The sequence below is a fragment of the Apteryx mantelli genome, chromosome 1 (genome assembly GCF_036417845.1).
Source record: "Apteryx mantelli isolate bAptMan1 chromosome 1, bAptMan1.hap1, whole genome shotgun sequence".
Taxonomy (NCBI): Eukaryota; Metazoa; Chordata; class Aves; order Apterygiformes; family Apterygidae; genus Apteryx; species Apteryx mantelli.
The window spans coordinates 119,612,990-119,626,296 of NC_089978.1; the positions used below are offsets into that span (position 1 = coordinate 119,612,990).

General features: G+C 46.0%; 1 protein-coding gene across 1 annotated transcript in view; it reads left to right on the plus strand.

Moving 5' to 3' along the window:
* Positions 1–13,307, plus strand: part of RCSD1 (RCSD domain containing 1) — a 35,961-nt gene that overhangs the window by 12,448 nt on the left and 10,206 nt on the right. The window lies entirely within an intron of this gene.

The window sequence follows — 13,307 nt, forward strand, 5'->3', positions numbered from 1 at the left end:
GCATTCAGACAATTGTTACAGTACAGCTGCGCGGCTAGAAACAGGAAGGGTAAATTGAACAAACAGGCCAATAGAAACAAGGGATGCATGTGACCAAGATGTGATATCTGTTGTATCACTAGCAAAGTGTCTTTAAAAGGCATGCATGCATAATCATGCTGCATATTATCAAATTTTTAAAAATCTGATCAGTTCAATTAGAAACTAGACTGAAATCCCCTTAAAAAGGTAGTTCACTGGGAGGAAATCAGTTTGTGGGTGTTGGACTGTCTTAGGACTTGCCTAGGAAGAGTTTTGTGGCAACAGGGCATCTCAATTAATGTGTGCCTAAAGTTCTCATTGTACTACACAAGCTTCGGGTGGCTGCATGTCCCACTGGCCCCAAATACAGAAGTGAAATGCAGAGACACCTGGTCTGGGTGCATGTTCATGTAGCGCCATGTCTGAGCTAATGACTCCTTTGGGGTGAGCACAGCACCAAGGGAATGCAGCCAGACCGATACCATCCTAAGGAGTCATGCAACACTGGGTGACTGTGGGGCTCAGGTCCCTTATTACAGGAATCCTTCAATTGCACTGCATTGCGCAGTGTAGTCATGCTCAGCCACATGTACTGCAGAAAGCCAGTGCGCTATGGAGGACCAAGTGTCAAGGTGGGACTCATGAAGCCTCCAACTAAAATTCTCTCTTGGATTTTGTGTAGCTGAGGGCAAGTTATTCTGCGCTAGACCAGCTGTAGGGCCTATGCAGAACTGAAACACTGTACTCTACATTTTCAGTGTGGGAAAAACCCTTGCAGCCATTGCCTAACTCTGCTGGTTTCTTCCCTTGAGCAGGCATCTGCCTGCTTGACACTGAAGTTCAGTCCATGCCTACAGCTCTACTTTTGCACAAGCCTGAGATTGCCCCATCTGACCCATCTGTGGGTGGTCAGCTGTCCAAACCAAACTGCCATTAGGCATTCCCCTGTTACATTCCTCTCTGCCCCACTTCCTCATCTCTGCTCTCCACTCCTTTCCCAAGAGAATACTCTGAGCACAGCAAACACAAGAAAACAGCAGTCAGCATCTCATAAAACACACTTCACACAGGAGAAGAGGAAATGGTGACACCCATGTGTTGGTGGAGATTTCTGCAATCTCCCCAACCAAGGACTCCCAAAATGCAATACATACACATGCAATAAATAATTTATTTTTAAATGGCCTACTGCCTTTTTCCCTGAGCAGCAAGTCTTGGTTGAACAGCCAGTTGCCTTATGTTGCCCAGGGCACAGCAGAGCCAAGAGCTGTTACCATCTCCCTTTGAGACGGTGTGCGGTTAAATGCCTGTCACCTCCTGCACAGGCATGCTGCCTGGGAGAGACCAGGTGCTGCAGTTTGCCGCTTTTGATAACGATGGCATTTGATCAAGCCATTCTTAGCAGCTGCTGACAGGAGTGATAAGAGACTTGCTCAGAAAGTGAACGGCCTGGGCTCAGTTCTGTTCATGAGGGGGGTGGGCTTGAAACTCTTTGGTCTGTCGAGCAAGAGATGAGTTTTAATTTGGCGCTTAGGGAAGGCTAGGGCAAGCATTTGCCAGCCTTCCCGTTGAAGCCATGCCAACATGTGGCAAAGAATTCAAGGTTGCTTGGGGCAGAGGAAGCACGAACCTGTGTCTTAGTGGCCTGAGGGCTCCCCTGACAGATAAACCCCTGACTTCCCTCACGACTATTTCTGTATCATGTCCAGCAATTGCTAGATATGCATACAAATGCGCAAACCAGTACACTACCCTCTCCACATGAGGCTCTGACATACGGCTGCTGTAATAAGTTGGCCTGTACAGTGTTGGAAACACAGAGGCACTATGCAATTGCTAAGTATTGTCATTACTAAAAGGGAAAATCAAGATCTAACTCGTATCTCTCACAGTTGCATTTGCTGGGTTTGCTAATCTCACTGGGCAGCATTTGGAAAGTACAGGCCACGCACTCTGGAGAGTTGCATACCATGGCATGAGGAAAAGAACAACTGGCCATAAATCCAGCCTCAGAAATTTTCAGCACCAGCCAAAGACTAGTACGGAGTGGCTGGCATACCCTTTCTATATAAGGGACTTTCCAGGCCAAACTGTTGATATTAGGACATGTTACTAAAGTACTTTGCCTGGGCAAACAGGAAGCTGCTTTTTTCACTTTAGGTCCATGAGGCTGTGGGACTGGCAGCGATAGCTCCACCTAATCGAGTTAAACTGAGACTTCATGGAGTTACTCTGAGAAAAAGGGAAGCCTTTGGAAGATGCACAGAAAGCTGGCACTCTGTTACTGCCCTTCCATCAATCATGAAAAATGATGTTATCTAACATTAGCGTTGCACCCACTTTGCTAGTAGATATGTATCAACAGCAAAGGGAGGGACTTCTCAGAGGGTACATTAAAGTAGCAATTATCTTATTTTATTTTCATTGCAGTCAGTCTAAAATAGAAAGCAGATAGCATAATTACCATTTCTAATTTCCTGATGTCTACAGATGTTTCCTATAATCCTGCTGGGAAGGACACAGCTGCTCACTTGTGTACCCAGCACTAGCTGCTCTCTGCTACCTGTCCCCTCCTAGCCCTTCACCAGCTGGCTCTTCTGACATAAACAAGCACAGCATCGCTGGGGACAATGGAGTTGCACCTGAATTTACAATGCTCTTAAACCATGCCACCTAATGCCCATCACCTAGTTAGTGGTGCTTGTTGCCGAGTATGATTAAGGTGGGTTTTTTTCAGGACAACCACTGGTCTTCATGTTCAGGAGCTCTAGGCAATCTCCTGCACAGTCCTGAGATGACTTGGAGGGAAGTGCCAGAGAAGGACCCTGAGCAAACCACTGATCCAGACAAAGAGGCAGCAAAGCTTTCTTGAGAAAAGCCTCACTTCAGCCACTGTACTAATTCTCCAGGCCTTTTATATGTAGGCATGGGCAGCTGAAGCCACTGTAAGATGGACAACCAGCAGGAATTTCCCCTCTACTTTTAGTAGGCAAGGTGGAAATACATCCAACATTTCTTTATAGTGTAGCAGACAAGTTCAACACAGTGCTGCTTCCTTTGAAAATCATTTGTTCCTTTACTAGTTTTTGGCTAGGATATCTCCCACCTCTGCCCAATGTCCAAATTTTGATTTTTTGAGCCTTTAAATTTGGCAGATCTGAGTCTCTGTAGTTCTAAAACAACTGCACTGTATTTGGGAGCTGCTGGGTGTCTTCTGGATAACGCCTGCTCATCATCACTGACTTGGAATATCCTCACGTTATCCTCTGTGCTATGCTTGGCCCTGAGTGCCAAGATGGCAACAGCTCACGAGGGAGCTCTCTGGAGGAGAGGGTCAAGATCAGACCACTGCATGTCTTGAGAAAATTTTTTTTCTAAAGCAAGCTCTTCCCAAGCACAGGAAAAGTTTACATATTTTTACATATTTTATGTAAAGTAGGATTTTCCTGCCCTTTTTTGTAAAAACAAATAAACATGCAACCCTCCTTTGAAGTCAGCATTCCTCATACTATTCTGCTCCATTTTATAGTTAAAGTACCTTCCTCTTTATCACCAGCATTATGGCTATGTAAGAACCTGGCATTTGAGTTCAGGCATGCATACTGTGTTCATTCATCCATGGAGGTGTAAGTGTCGACTTGTGTACCATTTCTGAGGAGGGATGTTGTACTTGTCAGAGTTGTTTTGTGGCTAGCTTATTCACAGACTTCAAGAGACGGGCCTGCAGTGATTTACACTCAAGCAGGAAACTTGCTCTCAACTGAAAACATTAGAAAAAGAAGAGGCCTGAAATTTGTGTTCCTGTGACATGCATTTCAGTGGTTCTAGTCAAATCCTCGTTAGGGCTGTTTGTGATAGCTCTTGTTTTCATTAAGACTAGAACTGAAGAAAGCTGCTAGAGATCATTGGTCTCTAAAAATGACTGGTCTTGAAGGTAGCATGTGTAATCAGGAATCCTTACCTCCTCCTGCCTATCTTCAAAACTTCCATGGCTAGTATGTTTTTACCTTTTTGACACCTCTTAATTAGTGAGCACTCACCCATCTGAAGGAAACCAGAATCTACAGCCAGGTAAAGTCTAGAGATATGCACGCAGAAGAGATATGTGCCTGAGTCAGAGGAGTCTTTAACCTGTCTTCAGGGCCCAGGAGCTCAGACTAGTCCCAGATCTAATCTGAGGTCCCTTCCTGTTCAGAGTGCTCAGAAATCTGGAGCTCATATTCTGGCACAAACAGCATATTCCAGAGGGCCCCAGATTGCCTTCTGTGGAGGTGCAAGATTGAACCTGTTACATGTGATATCCGTCAGACCTGGAGGCTACTTGACCTTAATGTGGAAAAAGCTTTATCCTAGTACTGCAATGATTCTGCACAGTTGCATGCATGCTCATGTGAGACAGATAGAGGTTTTCCACTAATTCCTTTTGTTGCAAGTCAAACTGGAACAGCGCTCACACTACCTTTAAAATGCCAGGCCTGGCAAACAATGGCCAAGGATTTTGCAAAGTGCCTGGATCATTATTATGCACCTCAACGTGCCCTTAGATTCTTTTGCAGCCAGATTGTATGTCCTGATATGAGCCCTAGAATTCTCTTTGAATCTTTCTCTTTGCTTTCTTCTGCACCTCAAATAGAAATCTTACTTTCTTTTCTCAGCTTGCTTTTGTGTTGCACTCCTGCCTCCTGCCAGTGGGGGACCCGTGGCAGTCTGAGGCCACCTATTCCTCTTTGCTCAGCCATCTGATCCCAACTTGGAGGAAAAGGATGAGGACTCCATGATCTCCGGCATTCTTAAAGCTCACAAAATGCTGATCTGGCACATGAAAGGGAGGTATTCAGCTTCTGCTAAAGTTTGCTCAAAGAAGATGAAACAGAAAGAGAGAATTAGAAAAGTAATATTTCTTTTCCAGCATTTAGGATACACCTGAATGATCTACAAAGTATTCTGGTCCTGTCCTCTCCTGGAAAATAACTGTGATAAAGCTCTGGTATGCAAAGTTCACAGCAGCCCCACCAGAAGTAGGTGAGGAAAGGCTCTCAGTAGCTTTTGCTCTGGTGAAGCCCAGCACCGTTATTGTGGAACATCCTGTTCCATAAGGGGGGAATGAATGGTAGGAAATGCAGGTAAGAGTCTTGGACCTAAATCCCACAGTACTATGTGCTACTTTGATACAAAGATGAACAGGAACTGGCTATGAGGTATCACAGCAGCCACAGCTGCAGCCACTTCTAGCTAGGGCTTCTGCCAGTAGTTAAAATTTACCACAACCAGGCAAGGAGCAGCTTCATTACCAGATAAGAAGCCAAGAGAATAAATAAACCACATAAATCCGTCCTGAAACAGAGAGCTGGAAGGTCTCCAATGGGAATGATTTGTGAAAAAGGGTAGAGAGAGAGACAGGAAGAAAGATGCTTCATTGGGATGGAGGCGGGTCAGCGTAGCAAGAAGAGGTTTGTTTACTCAAGGCTTACACTTTGGGACGTATTGCCTCTTGAGCCAGGGGCCCAGCAGACTGCTGAGCTCCAGGCGGAACAGGCGCCCTGAGATTTCCTTCTAGGGATGTAAAAAACAGACCAGGGCAAGCACAAACCCACCCACTTCCTGGGTAATCTGTGCTCAGCCTTCGGTGATGCTTTCGTGGATAATGAGAAGAATTAACAGGCTCATACTGTGCATAGCCTCCACTGATTTTTGCTGCCCAATTCCTTGTGCTGTGATTCAGTTATTTTCCCACCCTCCTACCTTTCAGTTTGCTCCTTTGGGGGAGCTTTGTTCTAAATTGCCCCATTTAACTTATTTCTCCTTTTCCAGTCCTAACAATGCTCCCCTTTCAATATGATCTTGATGCCATTGATGTACTCACATATACACAGACAAACAAATTAGTTCAGATTATGTTGGCATGAGGGTACAAATAGGGATTGGTCTAAATGGGAAACACAGAGAAATGGCTTTGAATGAAAAATGCAAACCCACACAATCTACACAGTAGAGAGATTTTTCCATGGATAACTCGCATCCAATCCTAACTAAAAAATATTCTTAAGCTTTTTTTTTAGTTCATTTAAAGAGGAGTTCCATACAGCTGCCCATCTAATCTTATCTGCACTTAAAAAACATGGGAGCAGAAATAGCTGGTGCCTGTAACAAAAGGTTGAAAAGGAAAATTCAGTTATCTATTTCCTGCTGTTGAGCAGGACAAAAAGAGTGGCAGATTTGCCCAGGTGAATGTAAGCTTGTCAGTTCTGCACTATTCTCTGCTTTAAGACACCCAGGGATCAATTACAGTTTTCTTTAGAACCTCTTCCTTGAACAATAAATTAACTTAGATTTAGAAAAGGATTGTTTGGCAAATTGGCCTCTTTGGACATTTATATGTAGAATAGGGTTGAAGGATCCTCATATCTGAAGGAAAAAATCCATCATTTCATTTCATGCAGACACACTACTATTATGTTTTGCATTGTTATTGAATATTATTATGGCCTTTAACCACATTGGGCTGGTCTCACATACACAGCGTTTGGCTGGTCATGACAAATTGCTTCATGATGCCTTCTCCAGAGCATAGGTTCAAATCCTCTCCAGACAGACAGTAACTGTACCAGAGATGCTGTACTTTGTGACCACTCAGTGGCCTTCTTACCTCTAACTGGCCTCTGCAGATGAATAGAAGATTGGGCAGGGAGAAGGAATTAGCTCTTGCCTGTAGGTATGGACACCCCGAACTGGTGGGGCAGTATGGGAGGAGCTAGCACTGTCATCACGTTGTCCTTGCTTGGTCTGCAAGCAAGTAGGACATCTCTGCTTCAGCAAACCCCATGCATGCAGGGGGTCTTTCCAGGAGGGAGGGAGACTGCGGCACCTCCCTTCAGTGGGAAGAAATGCTCACCCACATCCCGCCCCCAGAGCAGCCCTGCGGGAAGGCACACTCCTCACGACTGCTTAACACGGCACTCCCAAAATGTTGTCTCCTGTGACAGAAACAGGTGCTTGAGAAGTTTGAGAATGGCTTTTTTCAGCTGAACCTATTGTGAAAGAGTTGAATTGCATTAAAAAAAAGGCACCTGTATCAGTGTCGTAGTGTGACAATCAGATTAAGGTTGTTTTGCTCCCTGTGCAAGCTAAGATAGTTACCCCAGTGTACGTGGTATAAGCTTTCGCATGCAGACAAGGCCTAAGAAATGGCTGGCTCCCTAAATCCTACTGCTACTTTAGTGAAAAATGAGAAGGGTACGTGTAGTGTCCGGGAAGCCTTTGGCCAGAAAGCATGTTGTTTGCCTTAGGAGTGCTGCTTTGCTTCATCAGGTGGGAAAAAGAGGGTCTGCAGGAAGCTCTGTTCCCCTCTGAATTTCAGCTTCTTGGTGAGCGTAGGCACTTAACTTCAAAGGAAAGCACAACACTGCTTCACAGTGCTTTTTGGTGGACTCCAGGCAGAGGGCAATGATCTTTATCTTGGCAGCAATGCTGTCTTAAGTAGCTTCCTCTTCACAGATGCCTCCTCCCTCCTTTCCTTAGCTGAGCAGGTACCAGAGCTATAGAGCTGCTCTTCTTCCTGCCACAACACCAGCTTCAGCAGTGCCCAAGCTGCGTTGCCCCCTCCGTTGTGCCAGCACAGCTCTTCGGAGGATGGCACGGTGAACCACATCAGGGAACTGTCCTGCATTAAGAACAACCTTTTATTGGCTGGGTTATTTTTAGTCTGAATTATCTCCCCTGCCTGGTTCAGGGCACAGTCCTGCAAACAATTTTGTGAGCACCACCCTGAGGGAGGGTGAGGATGGCAGCCACTTAAACCAGCACCACGGTCACACAGAAGCTGGCCAAAATCACCTGCACTGCCATACGAATGAAACCACACCTCTTAAAATCAGATACCTGGTTCACCAGTGGGCGGGAGGGATGGGCAGAACATTTCCTGAGAGAAAGTGAAATTTGTGTTAGCATGTTGTCAGCCAGTGCTGAGTGGAGCAGGGCCAGGGTCTGTGTCTGCCCGAGAGGCGCCAGCACCGTAGCTGGGGCTCGACTTCAGGGCATGCTCTGCCACACACCCTGGAAAACCCTCTCCCCAGCAGCAGCACGTGGCAGCTGCTGTTTGAAGGGGAGCTGCTGGAGATCTCCGCCACAGTATTTGCAAATTTTTACTGCAGACTTCTTCCAGATCACTCAGCTGCCAGCAATGTGCTCCCTGGGATCTCTCGCAGGTGCTCTGTGGGTTCACCGCCTGCGCTCAGCTGTGCCTTGGACAGGAGGCAACACATCACAGGGCGAAACACCGACACAACGGACTAGAACAGCCTTTACCAGCAGGCATGCAAAAATATGATTTTCTGTAACATCAACCCTCTGAACAGGAGGACATGTAAGGACATCATTTCTTTAGATTCTGGCATCTTCAGCCAAACTGGTTAAAGGGAAGTTGTCACCCACCGGCTGCAGTTTGTTCCTGCCATCCCTCCCCCACCTGCTATGGCAGTGCAAGTGCTCCTAGGGCTGTGCTGTCAACTGGATTACTGAAATGTTCTAGGTTAAAAATAACCTTGTAAAGAGGTAAGGGAAGTATTTTTAGCCTAGATCATTTCAGTGATCCGGTTTACAGCACAGCCCCACAAACTGGCACAAGAGAAGGGGGTAAGGGGAAAGGAAAGGTCAAGGGAGAATGAGCAGTTGGAAACGTAAGCTGTCTTTCTGCTAAAACCAGGATCTTATGAAACTGTGTCCTGAAAGCATTGATCCTCTCTTGTTTTCAGTGTGGAGAACTGGGATCTGTGGATCAGTATTTCAAGATCCTATTTCTGTAAACAGGAGACTAGCCTGAGCCTCCTGTGCCTTACTGTGTCTGTTGCTGGCACACTATATTTTTCATTATTTTTGCCACATTTGCATTTTCTCAGGGAGATTGTATGTGTGGCAATGAAAAACACCATGAGAGTCTCAGGGGAGCTTTGCAGTGCTTGTGCAAGCACAGCGCACAGGAAAGCAGACCAATGCTATGGATCGGTGTGAGAAGTGCCCGCAAGGAAACCTGTGAGGCTCTTTAGAACCAAGGGAGGGATGTGAAGGTCAGGAACTGGCCACAAAACCAGGTTCAGATACACCTGCATGAAAATGAGGGTGGAAAGTGAATGGGAACAAAATAAACAGTCATGGAATAGTTACTGACTTCATAGCCACTAAATACCCCAGCCTTGCAAAGAACTGTGAAGGGTTATATTCTCAGATAAAAGGTGCTCCTTGTGGCCAGAGTATCCTAACTGCAAAAACAGGCAAGTCAAAGGATTCAGGGGAGAGGGAGGGAGAGCAGGGCAGTACAAATCTCTGTTGTCATTCAGCTAGTATTTAAGTGCCGCTTAAGCCAAAACACTCTGCTGTACAGCAGCTAATAGACCTTTGCTCTTTTCATCAGCCAAAACCAAGGAACCAATCCAAACCCAGATTCTCTCTCCATATCTGCTTCTGACCCCTGCTGGTACCCTTTTAGGCTAGCATTTCCGGTGGCATATTAAGGACAATGTCAATAAGATGAACAAAACTGGTGGGATACCAATCCCTTGACACAGAGTCATGATAGGTTTTAATTGCAAGGGGGTGGGTCATGACCAAAACTGCTAGCAGAGGGCTGTTGGAGCAAGGTTTTGTGCCAGTCACAGCAGGAGATTCAAATCCATTCCCTAAACCCCTCCGGCTTTCCAGTTTTTCCCTGGATTCTTTGCAATTTTGATTTCATAAGAAGCTTGTTGTCTCCTGTGATACTTCCCACCTGTAGGTTAAATCCACAATCTTTAAGAAAAGTTTTTTGTGTGAGTAAACAAACATTATTCACAGAGAAACTTTCAGTCTCTGGACTTCTTCGCCATGTGTGTTTAACATGCACCTTCTCTGCCCTGGCACCCCCAATGGCTCCGCAGGCTCTAGCAGGAGAATCAGCAAATGTCATTGAGCCAGCTTATGACATTGCTATCCTGAAGGGTGCGCTCAGCCCTCTGCAAGACATTATTACACCCCCATCAGTCAGTCTTATTAGCCCTAGTGTCTTCTGGCATATGAAATTGCCAATGAAGTTGGGACTGTGCTAGCCACAGCTACCTGTGCTACTGCATCCAGGCGTCTCAGCTCGGAGACCTTCCCAGCTGCCTTGCCAGACCCAGCAGGGACGGGCTGTGACATTTCTGTGGGGCCCTAATGGTGTTTCTGCCAGGCATCCTGTGAGAGAGGCAGGGATATGTATCCATGCTAAAAGCAATGCCCCCTCTTTAGGCAATCGCTGCAGGATCAGAGATGGGTGGGAAGTACAGCAGAGGCAAGGACTTCAAAGGAAAAGGAAGGATGGGCTTTGGTGGGAAACTTGAATTACCATGACTGTACCTAATCAATGAATAAAGGCAGAATTTTCTTCTCCAATGCTGCCAGATCAAAGGGACTAGGTTCAGTTTAAAAGCAGATGAAGAAAAATAGGGTTGAAAACATTTTCAAATTTGCTCAGTTTTATAAACTTACTTGCAAGAGGAAAATGAAACCCCTTACAGAGAACTCATTAGTTGCACTTCCTCTTTTGTAGACAGCATCATGCTTACATTGATGGTACAATTTAATTCTGGTTTTGCTGCTCTATCTGATATTTTTCAGAATCTGCAGAGCTTAAATATTTTTCTTGTGGACAAGTAAAAGACCTCAGAGTAGCAGACACTACTTACTGATGGACTTCTACGTTAGCTTTCTATTTTTAGTCCATGCGGGCTAACTACATTTCTTTTCTGAAAAGCAAAAGAATCTGCAGTGGGCTGCAAAGAGCACAAAATTTGGGTCTGAGTAATCTTAACTGTTTTGCTAAACAAGAGCAGAGGTGCTGCTCTTCATCATCCTGAAAAGTGGTGGGTTATGTCACCAAGATTGGGAATCTTACCAGGATTGAGAGACAAAGCATTAATGCCATGGGACAGGAGAGATCCAGCACTGAAACTCTGGAGTGAGAGGAGCAGATGTGTCTTAGTGGTGAAAGAGGCTGAGGGCTGCTACATCTCCAGTGAGAGTGAGAAAGGGAGGCTTCCCACCTTCCCTGGAGCAGGAGGGTGACTGCTAGTCCCATCTCAGGAAGTAAAGGGGACAGTGCTCTTCTTTCAGTGGGAGGAAGGGAACTTTCTGCATCTCAGTGCCCCGGCATAGTGAACTCCGTTGACTAGAAGGCATGCAGCCTGGCACATCAGCTGGGAAAAAAAGAAGCCGTAGAAAGAGCTGGATATGGGATTGCAGTGTAATTGCCAGAAAGGATCCAAGAAGTGACTTTTTCTGTTGCAAAATGCATAGTGTAATCAGAGAGTCTGCAGCTGGCGGTTTCTGGAGGACACAGCCCATGGGCTACTTGTTCTAATCTTAGAATGGCATGTCCACGTCTTCCTGTGCGCCTGCGGCAAGTTGCACACGCATGAGAGCCGCGCGGCAAGGCCTTGCCCCAGCAGAACGAGAAATGCGTGGAACCATTCCAGCCTCAGAGCTTTGATCAAATCCGGAGAAAGGGAGCTATGTTTTCAGACTGTAGCTCAATAAATAAATAAATAAATAAATAAATCCCCAAGCCCAAAACAAGAGGTCAAAGAGGCCAAGAGGAAGTGCTCTGTCTTTTCTGGGTTAAGGCAGAGGGCTGTGAAAGAAGCTCTAGTACTAGAGAAAAAGAGATTATGGGGGAGGCAACCATTCCTCCTCAGACACTGAGCACCTGCAGCTCCTCAGACTGTACTGAGTCCCCAGTTCAGACGTCACTTCCATTACGCCCAAATATTCTGGGTTCTGGTATGCCAGAGCCAAGCCTCCCAACTCATCCTCCCTTCTCCAGGTTCCTCCTTTGCTCCTTCCTATGTCCAGCCTGCTCTTCCTTCACCACACAGAGCTAGCCTGCAGCAGCGGAAGGTTCTCCCTCCCCACTCAGCCCAGCTGTTATTTTTCATGTGCAGCAAGTCACCCTGCCGATCTGCTTACCTTACTGTTTCTTCCCTTCCCCTTATCTGCCACTCCTCCTGCCTTTAAGTACTCTCATGAAGGCTGAAAAGGTGGTGGGAAGGTACTAGAAGTTCACCAGGAAGAGTTTGGTACAGCTTTCATGGCTGGATGCAGGAAAGCTGATCAAAGAAAGGCAGATGTAGTCAGGACCCTGGAACCAGGGAACAGCAGATATCTACGAAGGGCTCGTGGGACTGGGAGAAGGAAGATGGCATTTTTGGGGAGCTACAGCTCCCTGAGGAAGGGAAAGGTTACTTAGAAATGGGCCTTAGCCCTATTGTTCTATACCAGATATTTCAGGCTAGAAATTGCTCCAAGCTGTACTATGACTTGGGCTGATCCTTAGTGTAATCTCCTCTATTTACTTCTAATCTAGAAACTAGGTGCCTAACAAATTGCTTCCTCAATATGATTTCAAGTTTCCATACTTACTTCTTCAGTCCCTGTAGTATGGTGGCCCAAAACAAATGGCCCATAGGTGGGCCAGCTTGTTTTGAGGGCCCTTCACCTCTAGCAATGCTGAAGGAGCAGTTCTGTTAGCTAGACATCGTTTTTTCCAGGCAGAGCAGTATGAAGGGTGAAGGACAGGCACTGGTGGAGCCCTTGGAGAAACAGAAATGCCTTCCTCTAGCAAGAGCCTTTGGTGAAACTTTCTGGCTGAGAAACAAAAGTGTATTGAGGGAGAGGAATAAGAAATGTGGTGCTGGTCATGTGATAATGGTGGTGGTATAGGGATCAGAGGTATGAGGTTCCTTTCTGATGGTTTGTAGCCTGGTTTGTTGTTTTGAGGTCAGCCTGTAACAAAACAAGGATTGTTGGTTCGTTATTCATAGTTCTTCTGGTTTGGTTTTCACTGGCATCAGATAGTAGAGATAAAAGAACAAATGTTTCCTTTCATGAACTTTGATTTTAAGGCTTTCTACTCATATTACTTGATATACACATAGCAAAGAAAACAAAGCTAATGTGGGATGACCAGAGCCGTGTGCTTTGGGAAGAGCTGCACCATCCAGTCTCCAGGAATCCTCCTACTTCTCAACCTGTTCTCAACCCAGTAGAGGGGTAGCTTCTCTCAGCCTTATTATTTCCCCCTCTCCAATATTTCACTGCCACAAAAAGCAGAACAGCATGGCATATCTCCAAGCAAATGCTGACTTGCTGCAAGGACAGGGAATGGCTTCATGCGGCAAAATCACTGGAAAAGGAAGGGCAGTTGTGACCAGGACAGCAATAAGAAGTGGGAGGGTTGAGAAGGTGCATGGGAATAGTTTTTATTGCTCAATTCCGTCCAC